The sequence below is a fragment of the Somniosus microcephalus genome, chromosome 30 (assembly GCF_052327205.1).
Source record: "Somniosus microcephalus isolate GS21.2 chromosome 30, FLI_Smic_1.0, whole genome shotgun sequence".
In the NCBI taxonomy this organism is placed as follows: domain Eukaryota; kingdom Metazoa; phylum Chordata; class Chondrichthyes; order Squaliformes; family Somniosidae; genus Somniosus; species Somniosus microcephalus.
Genome location: NC_141016.1, coordinates 10,789,436 through 10,802,557, shown reverse-complemented (window position 1 = coordinate 10,802,557; position 13,122 = coordinate 10,789,436). Strand labels below are relative to the sequence as shown.

Sequence of the window (13,122 nt, the reverse complement as noted above, 5' to 3'; positions counted from 1 at the left end):
TGTCGTCACTGTTGCAATGTGGGCGACGCGGCAGCCAATTTGCGCACAGCAAGCTTCCACAAACAGCAATGTGATAAATGACCAGATAATCTGTGTGTTTTTTGGTGATGTGGGTTGAGGGATAAGTATTGGCCCCAGGACGCCGGGGAGAACTCCTCTTCGAAATAGCGCCATGGGATCTTTTACATCCACCCGAGAGGGCAGCCGGGACCTCGTTTTAATGTCTGATCTGAAAGACGGCACCTCCGACAGTGGTTGGGCCTATGGAGGGTGGTGGGGGAGAGGAAGAAAGAAAGATCCCTGCATACTAATAATGCTGTGGCAGTCAGCAGCAAATGGCTGACCAAACCAGTACAATATATCTCCAGATATTCACGGGCACAGCATTAAGTTGTGGGGGTATCAGAGGCACTTGAGCTTGCCTGCCAACCTGCCTTTAAGATGACGTTGGTGCTTTAGGTGTGAAATTGAGGACAACTGGAGGGAAGTAGGAGAGAGAAGTAACCTTAAAAAGAATGCCCTGAGGATTTGCCTGTTTATTGTATGCAGTATCTCGCTAGAAATCTGAAGGTCAGAGAAAATGTTCCAATACTAAATCTAACAGCACTTGGGGAGTTGGAAACACAGGTGCTCTTTCATGTGCTTCTCAAGGTGAGGGAGGACTCTTTTTTTTGTTCAGGAATGAATCGTACAGGCCAGAAAGATCACAGCTTGCATCTCCTGTCGGAGCTGAGGTAGCTGGCCGCTGCTAGGTTAGTGGTTCCAGTGCTGCGACTGGGCCGAGGCGTCCCTGGGCTAACGGGGTGGGGGGGAGCGGGGGGGGATTGGGCTCTGCTTCCCCTGGTCCTCGGCCGGTGACTCAAGCCGGCACCGCCCTCGCCTCTGAGCCAGAAGGTCGTGGGTTCGAGCCCCGCTCCGGAGACTTGAGCACAAGAATCTAGGCTGACACTGTCGGAGGTGCTGTCTTTCGGATGAGACGTTGAACCGAGGCCCCGTCTGCCCCCTCAGGTGGACGTAAAAGATCACATGGCACTGTTTCGAAGAAGAGCAGGGGAGTTCTCCCCGGTGTCCTGGGCAATATTTATCCCTCAATCAACGTCACTAAAACAAATTATCTGATCATTATCACATTGTTGTTTGTGGGAGCTTGCTGTGCGCAAATTGGCTGCTGCGTTTCCTACATTACAACAGTGACTACACTTCAAAAAGTACTTAATTGGCTATAAAACGCTTTGGGATGTCCAGTGGCCGTGAACGGCGCTATATAAATTCAAGTCTTTTTCTTTTTCTGGTCTCTATCCCATGACTCCTGCTGAGTGAGTGAGTGTTGGGTGAGGACAGGTTTGGGTTTGGCTGTGATGCCCCTGCTGGATGAATAGCCGGCCGACGCTCATTATCTCGGCTCACGTGAAAATGACTATGTGGACAAGCTGGTGGCCAGATCCTGGTTTCTTCACCCCCACCTCACCCCACCCCACCTTACCACAGGGACTTCTGAGCCAGTTATAACACCCTACTGTTACTCCAACTGAGCTTGTCTAACTCAACACAGACCAGGGATAGAACTTGAAGGACCTACAATGGCTCCCGGCCCACCAACGCCTCAATTTTAAAATTCTTATCCTCGTGTTCAAATCCCTCCGTGGCCTTGCCCCTCCCTATCTCTCTAACCTCTTAAGGTTAAAGGGATCAAGGGATATGGGGAGAAGGCAGGGACAGGGTACTGAATTTGGATGATCAGCCATGATCGCATTGAATGGCAGAGCAGGCTCGAGGGGCCGAATGGCCTACTCCTGCTCCTATCTTCTAGGTTTCTATGCTTCAGCCCTCTGAGATCGCTGCGCTCCTCCAACTCTGGCCCCCTTTTGTGCGTCCCCCACTTCCTTCACCCCACCATTGGCGGCCGTGCCTTCAGCAATGTTCCCTCTAATTTTTTTCCCCATTTGAAAAGCCGGTGAGTGACCGGAAAGCAGCTTAATGGGAAACGTCGGCTTTCAGCCGCCTAGGCCCTAAAAGCCCTGGGACTCCCTCCTCAAACCCTCTCCTCCTCCCCTCCTTTTAAAACTCTGCTTAAAAAAAAAAAAACCCTCTTTGACCAAGCGTCTGGTCACCTGTCCTAATATCTCCTTACGTGGGCTTGGTGTCAGATTTTGTTTGGTTACGCTCCTGTGGAGCTTTCTGGGACGCTTCACTACGTTACAGGTGCTGCGCAAATGCAAATTGTTGTGGGATCTTTTTTTTTTCTCCTTTTGAATAAGCCCTACACCACCCTGGTGCACTCGCTCACTGAGCTGTTGTGGGAGGTGGCGCCGCTTGCCAGTTAGGAAGCCATTTCCACAGACGGAGCCTGAGCTGCTAGGCCCAGGTCTCCCAGTCTGCAACTCGGAGAATGGACTTTGGACTAATTCTATCTCCCCGGCTTCAGCTAACCTATTTATCTCCAGTGAGGCAAAGGGAAACCCTTGGGAGGTTGCGACAGAGAACGCATCAGCGTTTTGGCCTCAGAACCAAGGCCAGGCAAGCTAAATTTAGGCCTTTTTTTGGAAAAAAAAAAGGAAGATCTGGTGGCGGTTTGCAATAAAACATTGGAGCTTCCTGTGCTAAAGCTGCTGAAAATGTCTGCATTATACGGAGCTGCCAACACTGGAGAAATTCTTGGAGTGAGATTTTGAGTTGTCAGCAGCCAGCCCGCCCGCTCGAGACGTCGATCGGAGCCAAAAAACGTTTTGCCAGTAGCAAATGTGGCAGCCGCATGAAATTAAAGGGAGGGGGGAAAAAAATCCATGAGTATTTTAGAAATGGAAGAGTTAATCAGAAAAAGGCAAGTTGTGTTTGAGGGGGTTTTTGTTGTTGGAAGAAGTGCCTATTTGGATTGATAAGGGGGAATGTAATAAAACGTGTGTATTGATTTACAGAAGGTGTTTGATAAGGTGTCTCACAGGAGGCTTGTTGCAAAAGCTGAGGCATATGGTACGAGGGGAAGTGAAGCAGCGTGGAAAGTTGGCTGGCAGACAAGAAACAAAATCAGGGTAAATCTGTGTTGCTTGGATGGGTTTAAAGAAAGAAAGTACTTGCATTTGTATAGCGCCTTTCACCACCTCCGGACGGCCCAAAGCGCCTTTACAGCCAATGAAGTACTTTCTTTGAAGGGCAGCTGCTGTGGTAAGGTAGGAAACACGGCAGCCAATTGCGCACAGCAAGCTCCCACACACCGCAGTAACGACCAGATAATCTGTTTTTTAGTGATGTTGGTTATAAGGGATAAATGCTGTCTAGGGGAACTCCCCCTGCTCTTCTTCGAAATAGCGCCATGCGATCTTTTACGTCCACCCGAGAGGGCAGACGGGGCCTCGGTTTAACGTCGCATCCGAAAGACAGTCTCCTCCGACAGTGTCCGCCTGGATTTTGTGCTCGAGCCTCTGGGTGGAGTAACCTAGAGGTCAGTCCACTTTCATCCACAGTTTATTTTGATGCAGGGTATTCAATTTGATTGGCACCCCATCCACCACCTTAAACATTCACTCCCTCCACCACCAGCGCACCGTGGCTGCAGTGTGTACTATCTACAAGATGCACTGCAGCAACTCGCCAAGGCTTCTTCGGCAGCGCCTCCCAAACCCACGACCTCTTCCACCTAGAAGGACAAGGGCAGCAGGCGCATGGGAACACCACCACCTCCAAGTTCCCCTCCAAGTCACACACCATCCCAACTTGGAAATATATCGGCCGTTCCTTCATCATCGCTGGGTCAAAATCCTGGAACTCCCTCCCTAACAGCACTGCGGGAGCACCTTCACCACACGGACTGCAGCGGTTCAAGAAGGCGGCTCACCACCACCTTCTCAAGGGCGATTAGGGATGGGCAAAAAATGCTGGCCTTGCCAGCGACGCCCACATCCCATAAAATGAAATTTTTAAAAAACCAGCGGGGTGGCACAGTCAAGGCCAAACCTGTTCTCACCTGAGGAATGTCGGAGCTTTAGAGAATGGCAAGGAGGAGTATTACAGGAAATCTTGTGCTATCCGGCACCGACGGGACCGAGCTGTTGCCGTCCCATCAAAACTGCCGGACAAACCAGCGCTAATGTTGAAACATACGGAGATTTTGAGCTCCGTATCTGGCAACAAACCCTGTTGCTTAGTAACAGCTTCTAAACAGTCGGCCGTACCTTGCAAGCATCTCTGTAACTTAGCAACAGCTTCAGCGAGACCTTGCAGAGCCTGACTGGTGGAAAAAAAAAGCAACGAAAAGAAAAAAAAACCTAACCAAACGGCTCCTGATTTTTGCCGGTGGCTCGAGCATTCCGGACAGTTAACCTCCGGATAAACCAAAGTTTCCTGCAGTACAATGGTCAGACAGGTGACAGATGCAATTCAGTGTGGAGAAGTATTGAGGTGATGCATTTTGGGAGGAAAATGAAATGGGGGCATACACTTGAGGGTTGCGGGTAAGCAGAGAGACCCAGGGGTTTAAATACACAATTCCCTGAAAGTGCGAGTATGGGATATAGCCTTAAAGGCCAACATCATTTTAGATTTCAGAAATAGGAGCGTAGAGCACAAGGGCAAAGTAGTAATGATAAAATTGCACAAGGCGACTAATGGACCAGAGTTATACTGTGTGCAGGTTTGGGCGCCCCCTATAGACAGGACAAGAAAGCCATAGAGAGCGTACAGCATAGGCACACCAGGGTGACACTGGAGATGGGTGGCCAGTTATGAGACACTGGGGCTATTTCCACTAGAGCAGAAAAGGTCAAGAGGAGATTAAATAGAGGTTTTTATAATTACAAAATTACTTAACTGGACCAGCCACACACATACTGTGGCAACAAGAGCAGGTCAGAGGCTGGGTATTCTACGGCGAGTGTCTCGCCTCCTGACTCCCCAAAGCCTTTCCACCATCGACAAGGCACAAGTCAGGAGTGTGATGGAATACTCTCCACTTGCCTGGATGAGTGCAGCTCCAACAACACTCAAGAAGCTCCACACCATCCAGGGCAAAGCAGCCCGCTTGATTGGCACCCCATCCACCACCTTAAACATTCACTCCCTCCACCACCAGTGCACCGTGGCTGCAGTGTGTACCATCTACAAGATGCACTGCAGCAACTCACCAAGGCTTCTTCGGCAGCACCTCCCAAACCCGCGACCTCTTCCACCTAGAAGGACAAGGGCAGCAGGCGCATGGGAACACCACCACCTCCAAGTTCCCCTCCAAGTCACACAGCATCCTGACTTAGAAATATATCGGCTGATCCTTCATCGTCGCTGGGTCAAAATCCTGGAACTCCCTCCCTAACAGCACCGTGTGAGTACCTTCACCACACGGACTGCAGCGGTTCAAGAAGGCGGCTCACCACCACCTTCTCAAGGGCAATTAGGGATGGGCAATAAATGCTGGCCTTGCCAGCGATGCCCACATCCCATACACAAATAAAGAAATTTAAAAAAGGGTTTTGGTACGGTGAATAGGGAAAGCCTATTTCCTCTAGTTGAAGTGTCAATAGCGAAGGGCCACTAATTTAAAATAGTCAGCGAGACAGTAAGGAGAGCGCTTCAGGGCGAGCTCTTTGTGCAGTCGTTTGTTGGATGGTGGAATACTTTGTCACGGAGTGCTTGAGTCAGAGAATTGTACCTCTTTTAAGTGGGAACAGTAGATAAATATTTGAAGCTGAGAAAGATGCTGGGCTATGGGGAGAGACGAGCAGGGCATTCGGGTTGTATAATCATCGAGTGATGCAGCACAGAAGGAGGCCAATCGGCCCATCATGCCTGTGCTGGCTCTTTGGTAGAGCTATCCAATTTTGTTTGGTTTGCTGTAACATAGAACTGGTATAGGCGCGATGGGCCGAATGGCCGCCTCCTGTGGCTCTAGGGACGGCCAGACAATATTCTCTAACGCCATTCACCTCTTTCCTCCCTTCACGACCTCCCTGGGCTATCGGACTTGTGTGCTGGCTCTCGCTTTCGGGAGAATGCAACAGGGCTGTGGAGGCAGAGTGACTTGTTCCGGGACTGAGAGCCCTCTATAAACTGCAGGCTCAGTAAGTTTAAAAGAGGGCCACAGTGAATGCTGGGCTAGCCCCACTCCCATAAGAGCATAAGAACTAGGAGCAGGAGTCGACCATTTGGCCCTTGAGCCTGCTCCGCCATTCAATAAGATCATGGCTGATCTTCTACCTCATCTCCACTTTCCTGCACTATCCCTTGATTCCCTTAATATTCAAAAATCTATCAATCTCTGTGTCGAATATACTCAACGACTGAGCCCTTACTAGTCAGAAATCTATCGACTTCTGTTTTGAATATACCCAATGACTGAGCCTCCACAGCCCTCTGGGGTAGAGAATTCCAAAGATTCACCACCCTCTGTGTGAAGAAATTTCTTCTCATCTCAGCCCTGAATGTCCGACCCTTTATCCTGAGGCTGTGGCCCCTGGTTCTAGACTCCCCAGCCAGGGGAAACAAACTCCCTGCATCTACCCTGTCGAGCCCTGTAATAATTTTGTATGTTTCAATGAGATCATCTCTCATTCTTCTAAATTCTAGAGAATATAGGCCTAGTCTACTCGATCTCTCCTCATAGGACAATCCCCCCATCCCAGGAACCAGTCTGCTGAACCTTTACTTTTTGCAATTTAATATACTGTATTCGCTGCTCACGATGCGGTCTCCTCTACATTGGGGAGACCAAACGCAGATTGGGCGACCGCTTTGCGGAACACCTCCGTTCAGTCCGTAAGGGTGACCCTGAGCTTCCAGTCGCCTGTCACTTTTTAATTCTCCGCTTCACTCCCTCTCTGATCTCTCTGTCCTCGGCCTCTTACATTGTTCCAATGAAGCTCAACGTAAGCTCGAGGAACAGCACCTCATCTTTCAGTTAGGCACTTTACAGCCTTCTGGACTCGACATTGAGTTCAACAATTTCAAACTACAGGAAACTCTTGATTTACCAGCACCTAAAATCTCTGTTAACCAGCAAAATTCAGGAGTAGGTTCAGGTAAGTTTTACTTCATATTAGTGGCCGTTCCTGGATCTGTGGCTGTGTAACCGGGGTTCCTGCACCTGTTGCTAAGCAACAGGGACGCCTGGATCTTGTGGCCAGGGTTCCTGCACCTGCAACAGGGACACCTGGCTCTTGTGGCCAGGGCTCCTGCACCTGTTGCTAAGCAACAGGGAAGCCTGGGCCTGTTGCTGTGTACAGGGCTCTCGTACCTTTTACTATACCTCTCTGTAATCCGGACTTTTTGATAAACCGGCACCACGCCGGTCCCGTCGGTGCCGGATAAAAAAGAGTTTCCTGTATAACCCCTGCTCCCATTTTTCATGCTGTGTGATTTTGCCATCCCCATTAATATTCAAAAATCTATCGATCTCTGTCTTGAATATACTCAACGACTGAGCCTCCACAGCCCTCTGGGGTAGAGAATTCCAAAGATTCACCACCCACTGAGTGAAGAAATTTCTCCTCATCTCAGTCCTCAATGGCCGACCCCTTATTCTAGGACTGTGACCCCCTGGTTCTAGACTCCCCAGCCAGGGGAAACATCCTCCCTGCATCTACCCTGTCAAGCCCTGTAAGAATTTTGTATGTTTCAGTGAGATCACCTCTCATTCTTCTAAACGCTTGAGTGTTGAAGGAGTGAATTGTCAAGAGGTGCCACCTTTCTGCTGGGACATTAAACCAAGGCACTGCCCAGCTGTTCACAATATATATTAATGATCTGGACGAGGGAATTGGATGTAATATCTCCAAATTTGCAGACGACACAAAGCTGGGTGGGAGGGTATGCTGTGAGGAGGATGTCGTGAAACTCCAGCACGATTTGGACAGGTTGGGTGATTGGGCAGAAACATGGCAAATGCACTATAATGTGGATAAATGCGAGGTTATCCACTTTGGTGGCAAAAACAGGAAGGCAGATTATTATTTGAATGGCAATAGATTGGGAGAAGGGGAAGTGCAAAGAGACCTGGGTGTTCTTGTACACCAGTCGCTGAAGGTAAGCATGGAGGTGCAGCCAGGCGGTTAAGAAGGCAAATGGTATGTTGGCCTTCGTAGCAAGAGGGTTCGAGTACAAGAACAAGGATGCCTTGCTGCAGTTGTACAGGGCCTTGGTGAGACCACACCTTGAGTATTGTGTGCAGTTTTGGCCGCCTTACCTGAGGAAGGACGTTCTTGCCATGGAAGGAGTGCAGCGAAGATTCACCAGACTGATACCTGGGATGGCAGGAATGACATAAGAACATAAGAAATAGGAGCAGGAGTAGGCCAATCGGCCCCTCGAGCCTGCTCCGCCATTCAATAAGATCAGGGCTGATCTGATCCTAACCGCCAATCCACTATCACAGAACCATCTCCTGAATCTAACAGAATTAGACACACGAAATAGGAGCAGGATCAGGCTACACGGCCCCTGGGCCCGCTCCGCTACCCACAGGGCCATGACCATTCCGAACCTAGACTCATGTCCAAATTCCTGCCCGCTCCCCGTAACCCTTAATTCCCTTTACTTCGAGGAAACTGTCTATTTCTGTTTTAAATTTATGTAATGATGTAGCTTCTACAGCTTTTTGGGGCAGCATATTCCATGGACCTACCACCCTCTGAGTGAAGTAGTTCCTCCTCATCTCAGTCTTGAAAGAGCAGCCCCTTATTCTAAGACTATGCCCCCTAGTTCTAGTTTCACCCATCATCGGGAACATCTTCCCCGCATCCACCCGATCCAACCCCTTCACAATCTTATATGTTTCAATAAGATCGCCTCTCATTCTTCTGAACTCCAATGAGTAGAGTCCCAATCTACTCAACCTCTCCTCATATGACCATCCCCTCATCCCCGGGATTAACCGAGTGAACCTTCTTTGTACTGACTCGAGAGCAAGTATGTCCTTTCTTAAGTATGGACACCAAAACTGTACGCAGTATTCCAGGTGCGGTCTCACTAATACCTTGTACAACTGAAGCAATACCTCCCTATTTTTATATTCTATCCCCCTAGCAATGAAAGCCAACATTCCATTGGCCTTCTTAATCACTTGCTGCACCTGCATACTAACCTTTTGAGTTTCGTGCACCAGGACCCCCAGATCCCTTTGTACTTCAGTACTTTCCAGTTTCTTGCCATTAAGATAATAACTTGCTCTACGATTTTTCCTGCCAAAGTGCATAACCTCACACTTTCCAGTATTGTATTCCATCTGCCAAATCTCTGCCCACTTACTTAGCCCGTCTATGTCCCCTTGCAGGTTTTTTATGTCCTCCTCACTCACTACTTTCCCTCCCATCTTAGTATCATCTGCAAACTTTGATATGTTACACTCGGTCCCCTCCTCCAAATCGTTAATATAGATTGTAAAGAGCTGGGGACCCAGCACTGACCCCTGCGGAACACCACTAGTTACTGATTGCCAGTCTGAGAATGAACCATTTATCCCAACTCTCTGCCTTCTGTTAGATAGCCAATCCTCTATCCATGCCAGAATATTACCCCCAATCCCGTGATTTTTTTATCTTAAGCAATAATCTTTTGTGTGGCACCTTGTCAAATGCCTTTTGGAAGTCTAAATACACTACGTCCACTGGTTCCCCTTTATCCACCCTATATGTTACTTCCTCAAAGAACTCCAGCAAATTTGTCAAACATGACTTCCCCTTCATAAAACCATGCTGACTTTGTCTTATTAAACTATGATTATCCAAATGTCCTGTTACTGTCTCCTTAATAATGGACTCCAAAATTTTACCTACCACAGATGTTAGGCTAACCGGTCTATAGTTTCCAGCCTTCTGCCTACTGCCCTTTTTAAATAAGGGTGTTACATTAGCAGTTTTCCAGTCTGCCGGGACCTTTGCCGAGTCCAGGGAGTTTTGGAAAATTATTACCAATGCATCCACAATCCCTACCGCCACTTCCCTCAAGACCCTAGGATGTAAGCCATCAGGTCCAGGTGATTTATCCGCCTTGAGTCCCATTATTTTACCGAGTACCACTTCCTTAGTGATTTTGATTGTGTTTAGCTCCTCCCCCCCCCCCCCCCCCCTTTAGCCCCCTGTTTGTCCAGTGTTGGGATATTCTTAGTGTCTTCTACTGTAAAGACTGATAAAATATTCATTCAGTGTTTTTGCCATCTCCATATTTCCCACCATTAATTTCCCGGTCTCATCCTCTAAGGGACCAACATTTACTTCAGCCACCCTTTTTCTTTTTATATAACTATAAAAACTCTTACTATCTGTTTTTATATTTTTTGCTAATTTACTTTCATAATCTATCTTCCCTTTCTTAATCAATCTTTTTGTTATTTTTTGCTGTCTTTTAAAGTTTCCCCAATCCTCTATCCTCCCACTAGATTTGGCTACCTTATATGCCCTTGTTTTTAGTCGAATACTATCCTTAATTTCTTTACTTAGCCACGGATGGCTGTCTTTTTTACACCCTTTTCTTCTCAGTGGAATATATATTTTTTGGAAGTTGTAAAATAACTCCTTAAATGTACACCACTGATCATGTATCGTCTTACCCTTTAATCTATTTTCCCAATCCACTCTACTCAATTCCGCTCTCATACCTTCATAGCCTCCTTTACTCAAGCTTAGCACGCTTGTTTGAGATCCAACCTTCTCACCCTCTAATTGAATATGGAATTCAACCATGTTATGGTCACTCATTCCAAGGGGATCCTTTACTAGGACATTTTTAATTAATCCTGTCTCGTTACACAGGACCAGATCTAAGGTTGCTTGCCCCCTGGTCGGTTCAGTTACATACTGCTGAAGAAACCCATCCCTAATACACTCAATGAACAATAACATATGAGGAGAGATTGTGTCGATTAGGCTTATACTCACTGGAGTTTAGAAGATTGAGAGGGGATCTCACCGAAACCTATAAAATTCTGTCAGGCCTGGACAGACTAGATGCAGGAAGGATGTTTCTGATGGCCGGGGAGTCCAGAACCAGGGGTCATAGTCTAAGGATAAGGGGTAAGCCATTTAGGACTAAAATGAGGAGGAATTTCTTCACCCAGAGAGTGGTGAACCTGTGGAATTCTCTGCCACAGAGGGCGGTGGAGGCCAGTTCATTAAGTATATTCAAGAAAGAGTTGGATATATTTCTTGAGGCTAAAGGGATCAAGGGATATGGGGAGAAGGCAGGGACAGGGTACTGAATTTGGATGATCAGCCATGATCTCATTGAATGGCGGAGCAGGCTCGAAGGGCCGAATGGCCTACTCCTGCTCCTATCTTCTATGTTTCTATGTTTCTAAGCAGCATAAAAGCTCCCAACGTATCGTCCCAGAATTTCATCTCCATTATAATAGTACAGTATATCTCGTGGCACACTAGAATACAGTACACTGCCACCACAATGGCCTTCTCTTGCTTCCTCAGGGAAGAGTTGATGAAGTTTGGTTGATAAACCCATGGACTGAAAAAAAAAACCATCTCTACATCTCATTGTTACTACTAGGTGAGCCCATCACTTGACTTAAAACCTCCTCCTTCCCTTCTCTAGATTTCCTGGGCCCACTGCCAGGTCGCGCGGCACCCTTTCCGCCCTTGAGCCAGCGCAGAGTTTGATCTGAATGGAGAGAAGCCTGAGGCACTAGGCCTCTAGATTTCTGACCTGGTGCTTCTCCCAGTCAGTATTGGGGGAAAAGTGCCATCTGAGCTGTCATGGTGGGCAGGAAGTACTTAACCCTGGGATGAGGGTTAGAGAAAGAAAGAAAGACTTGCATTTCTACAGCGGCTTTCACGACCACCAGACGTCCCAAAGCGCTTTACAGCCAATGAAGTACTTTTCGAAGTGTAGTCGCTGTTGTAATGTAGGAAACACGGCAGCCAAGTTGCGCACAGCAAGATCCCACAAACAGCAATGTGATAATGACGGGATAATCTGTTTTTAGTGATGTTGATTGAGGGAGAAATATTGGCCCCAGGACACCAGGGATAACTCCCCCTGCTCCTCTTCGAAATAGTGCCGCAGGATTTTTTACGTCCACCTGAGAGAGCAGACGGGGCCTCGGTTTAACGTCTCATCCAAAAGACGAGAGTATTGCACCGTTGTCTGTTCTCCTGTCCTAAGCCATGTACAGCTGCCCAGCCAAGACGATAAACACTGGCCTCTTTCCCAGCTTCTGCCATTGCCGTTCGCTCACCAGCTTCACGCCAGTGGATGGGATGACTGGTTCCGAAAGAACAAATGAACGAACTTGCATTTATCTCGCACCTTTCACAACCTCAGGCTGTCCCAAAGCGCTATTGTGTTCAGGGTCGAGTGGAGCATAAACACCAGCATGGACTGGTTGGGCCGAATGGCCTGTTTCTGTGCTATGTATCCTATGTAAGAAACGCGGCAGCCAATTTGCGCACAACCAATTTTGAGAGAAATTACCAGACAATTTTTTTTTTTTAAGTGATGTTGGTTGAGATAAACGTTGGCCAGGACACTAGGAGAATTGCCCTGCTCTGCTTCAGATCCCATAATGTCCTGGGATCTTTATTATCCACCCGAGAGGGAAGACGGAAGCCTCGGTTTAACATCTCATCCGAGGATGGCACCTCCGACAGTGCTGCACTCCCCTCGTTACTGCACTGGAGTGTCGGCCTGGATTCTGTGCTCAAAAGTCTCTGGAGTGGGACTTGAGCCCATGCCCTTCTGACTTGGATAAGTGTGCTACTAACTGAGCCAAGCTGACACCTCCTCCCGTGGACTTGTTCCCTCCCTCAACACTCGCGCTGTCTCTCTCGTGCTGTCAGTGATTTAGTCCAGCCCTCGCCCCTGAAAGTACAATTAATGTTCCTTATTTTTAAGCATCTTGCACTCAATGACCTCATCGTCTATTCACCAAGCCACTCCTAGCTGGTCTCAAGGACCTGTTGTAACCGAGACAAGCCGACCAGGAAGTGGAGAGGTTTGAGCCTTGATCATTGCCGAGTGAGCCGATTTCAGACGGGTGTTCCATTAGCCCTGTGGTGCTGAAGCCACGGGGTGGGGAGGGGGGAGAAAAATTAGGAAGGGTTTGTGTTTCTGATCACCATCCAGTGATCCTCCCTTGGAAAGGGCTGAGAATAGGCCGCAATGCCTCCCCTGGTGAAATCGCCAACTGGTAAT

The 13,122-nt window shown here is 48.2% G+C and overlaps 1 protein-coding gene across 2 annotated transcripts in view; it reads left to right on the top strand.

Annotated features, from left to right (window-relative positions):
• Nucleotides 1-13,122, top strand: part of LOC147097916 (cytoplasmic polyadenylation element-binding protein 3-like) — a 66,980-nt gene that overhangs the window by 7,011 nt on the left and 46,847 nt on the right. The gene's annotated exons all lie outside the window — the stretch shown is intronic.